This window comes from Colobus angolensis, unplaced genomic scaffold (assembly GCF_000951035.1).
Source record: "Colobus angolensis palliatus isolate OR3802 unplaced genomic scaffold, Cang.pa_1.0 Scaffold74, whole genome shotgun sequence".
In the NCBI taxonomy this organism is placed as follows: Eukaryota; Metazoa; Chordata; class Mammalia; order Primates; family Cercopithecidae; genus Colobus; species Colobus angolensis.
In genome coordinates, this window is record NW_012121154.1 from 3,376,514 (window position 1) to 3,380,466 (window position 3,953).

Here is a 3,953-nt window from a genome sequence, read left to right on the forward strand (position 1 = left end):
CCCTTGTGTGAATCTTATTTATCTGAGAATGCTTTATGATTGAAAATCTCAGTATCTTTTAAGATCAGCTACATACTTTTAGAATATTTGCCTTTGATAACAGTAAAACAACCTCTTTGATTGTCTAGCTTTCATTAAGTAGGTCTAGTCTACTCTAGTGATTATTTTAAAGCTTTCAGAGGTTTATTTTTAAAAAGCACTCCCTTCGTTTTAGCTGATTTGAACTAAACTCTGCCATTCTGCAGCTGATTTGCTAAATAACCTTGGGGAAGTCACACAACACTTCTGTGACTCCATTTCTTTCAGCTATTTAAAGAGGGAGAAATAACCCATACAACTTGGAGAGGATACATAGACTCTATAAAATATTAAGATTTACATGATGGAAGACATTTAATACATATGCACATTTCATAAAACAAAGGTATAATCTTACTTAGTATCTCCTCAAATCTCTCACCAATTTAAGAAAAAAAATATCTTACTGATCCGTATGCTTAACAAGAGCTAGCTTTCAACTCACAGTGCAAAGGGCTCATCTGCTAAATAGTGACAAAAAAAATAAAACCAAATAAATGAATAAATAAGACTGGGATAAGTATTACACTAGTAGAGAAACCATAGAACTCGGTTGGGGGAAAATTAGCAAACTAGAGCAACTCACCCATTTCAGAAAAATAATAAGAAACAGAACTCATCCCACACCTCCTAATGTTTTTAGGATAGAAATGTATGAGACTAAACAAACATTACCGGACATAAGAAGTACAAGGTTATAACTATTTTCACTCAAATAGTGTAAGTGGTTTCAGGTGATCCTTGTATTGGGATGAATTTGTGATGTTCTGTAAACATACTGCAAATAAAACATGACGAGTTAAGACAAATAACGGGATTATGGATGAAGCGCCTCAAATCTGATTTCAATCATCCACTTACCAGGTTTTTTTTGTTTTTTTTTTTTCAGGTAAACTGGTCTTTTATTAGCAGTCCTACTGTTTGGCATAACAGGTTTTCAGTAAATAGGCATGGAGTTGCATGGAGGTGACAGAGTCAGGCGCAGGCACAGGGCAGCATCTCTCACTTCTTCCACTCCACTTCCACTTCCACTCTTTTCGTAGTCCCACTTGGAGGCTAAACGCTGGATGGGGTTCACCTTCATGTCCGGCATCCTCTTGGTCTCCATGGCCACCCACTATTTGTCAAAGGTTTCCGGGAGGGGGCCGTACACATAGCTCTTCTGCCACATGATAATGAGCGCGGTGAAGCAGATGAAGAGTATGGCACTGCCCACAACCGTCTTCCACTCATTTGAGCCCCTGTTCATCTCAGCAAAGCTCTCCCCAAACTTAATGTGGTACAACTCGACTTTCTCATCCGTGGGGAGGCTGCTCCAGGACTCCTTCTCCTTCTCCTTCAGGGCCTTCTGGCCGGCAGACAGGTGCTTGACATGGGCCACATCCGACAAGGGATAGTCACGCCAATCCACATAAGTTGGGAGCGAAAAGTCTTCGCTCTTCACACTTTCATGTGCTCGTACACACACAGAGGTGGAAACTGCTCACTTGCCAACTAGGCTTAATACCCTGGTAGCCAACATTCTGCCTCCACTGCCGGCCGCGACTGCCCTCTACGCCCAGTGTCCCATGACCACACTTACTGGGTTTTTAATCTTGGGCAGGTTTTTAAATAATTCTATTGTAGAGGACTACATGCTCGCAAACGAGACGTTCCCGATAAGTCCTGCTCTTGCAAACGAAGCAGGGCGTTCCCCATAGGAGCCAGCTGCAAACAGCAGACCCTGGGGGCTTGTTTATGTGTAAACATCTTGAAAATCCAGAAAGTCAGGGAAAGGTCAGAAAAACAACAATGTGTCTTGTGACTTGGTAACATTCCACAAACGATTGTATAAAATAAAGCGGAGCGTGTCGTTGGGGTGGCCGCCATGTTTGTCTTGTCTTGTGTTGTCTTGTGTGTTCATTCCTTTGTTTAGGAAACAGGCGGACCCCAACATCTGGTGCAGCGAGCAGGGTCCGTGGCTCCACAAGAGCAAGGAACCGGAGGGGGAACACCCTGGGCAGGCGCGGGGAGACCTCGGTCAGGTAAATAAATAAATGAAGGGGGACCCATGGGAAAATCATGAGGAATTCCACTTCTCTGGCCTCTGAATATTTGCGGTTACTCCAGGGACTGTTGATGTCTATAGGAGTAGAAGTTAGTTCTTCGGTGTTCATTCCTTTGTTTAGGAAACACGCGGAACCCAACATCTATGCATCAATTTTTACATTTCTAAAAAATCTTCGGGTGGTAAGAATACTGAACATGAACTCCACCATCTTAACAATTTCTGGTTTATTTTTATTTTTTTGAGATAGAGTCTCACTCTGTCACTCAGGCTGGATGGAGTGCAGTGGTGCGATCTCAGCTCACTGCAACCTTCACCTCCCCAGTTCAAGCAGTTCTCCTGCCTTAGTCTCCCGAGTAGCTGGGATTATAGGCACCCGCCATCATGCCTGGCTAAATTTTGTATTTTTGTAGAGATGAGATTTCACCATGTTGGCCAGGCTGGTCTTGAACTCCTCACCTTAATGATCTGCCTGCCTCGGCCTCCCAAAGTGCTAGGATTACAGGCATCAGCCATCGCACCTGGCTTCATCTTAACAAATTTTTAAGTGTAATATTGAGGGTCAGAATATGATACCCCAAAGTATGATGCCTTGGTGTGTTGAGTACTTTGAACTGAAGAACACTGGAACACCTCAGAAGCAATCTATCTCTCATTTTTTCCTGCCCTCCTGTCTCCCACTCCTTCTTTCAGGAGTAAGTCTTGGAAGTCAGAATATAACTTCCCCAAAGCAGGTCTTAGAAATGAGAACCCCTCTTTTGCAAAGCAAGCCATAAAACCTAGAAAGGTCACTGTCCCCCTTCTCTCCTCTCCCTTGAAAATGCTCATTCCAGACAGGTCCTGCCCCCTACTCTGGAGGAAGAAATGCTACACAGAGAGGCCAAGAATAATCTGAACGGACAGTCCTTGTTAGGTTTCCCTCCTCAGTCTACCACCTTTAGGTCATGCCCTTTTGTCCAATCACATTTCCTCGTAACTCTCCGTTCGTCATCAAATCTAAGTATTAAAATGGACATTTTTTTTCTGGGTCTTTGGGTCTTCATTTTTGAAGACTCCTGTGTCATGTTAAACTTTGATTAAGTAATTGGTTTCTTGTTAACCCATATTTGTTATAGGAGTGCGGCCACCACCCTTATGATGAGTGAAGAAAGGTATCACAAATTTCCACCCTTACAAGACAGTACACATTATTGTTGACTATAGGTAAAATGTTGTACTGCATTTCCCTAGAGCTTATTCATCTTGCTTGACCCAAATGTTATGCCTGTTGACTAGCAATTCCCTATTTTCCTTTCCTCCCAGCTCCTGGGAGACACCATTCCATTGTTTGATTATAAGAATTTGTCTGTTTCAGATACCTCATATAATTGGAATCATGCATCATTTGTCTTCTGTTACCGGATTATTTCATTTAGTGTGATGTCCTCAACAATACCTCTTCTTTACACAGGCACAACAGAACCTACAATGCAGAACTCCTGTTTTCTTGTTTCTTTCTTTCTTATTTTTCTTCTTGCAAATTTAACAAAAAATGCATTTAAGGCATAAAGCATGGTGCCTGATAAAAAGGTGTTTTTAAATGGTAGTTTTTACTAATTTGTAGCCAAATAGTTATTTCTGAGTTGGTATCAATCCAGATTTTAGAAAATAGTTACATCGATTCTATAGCCTTTGACTATAAAATTCTCTGGGATCACTCACCCATAGTATGTGAAGAAGAAGGAGAAAAAAATTCATGTGAGCCAAGAGGGACAGCAGCCCAAGGCTCTTTACTTCTACCCCAGCCAGGTCCCAGAGTAACGGACCTGCTTGGTGTATGTCTCTGCTA

General features: G+C 42.1%; 1 pseudogene; it reads right to left on the reverse strand.

Moving 5' to 3' along the window:
- Positions 1-1,015: 1,015 nt before the first annotated feature.
- Positions 1,016-1,600, reverse strand: LOC105501718 (annotated as a pseudogene).
- Between the last annotated feature and the right edge of the window lie 2,353 nt (positions 1,601-3,953).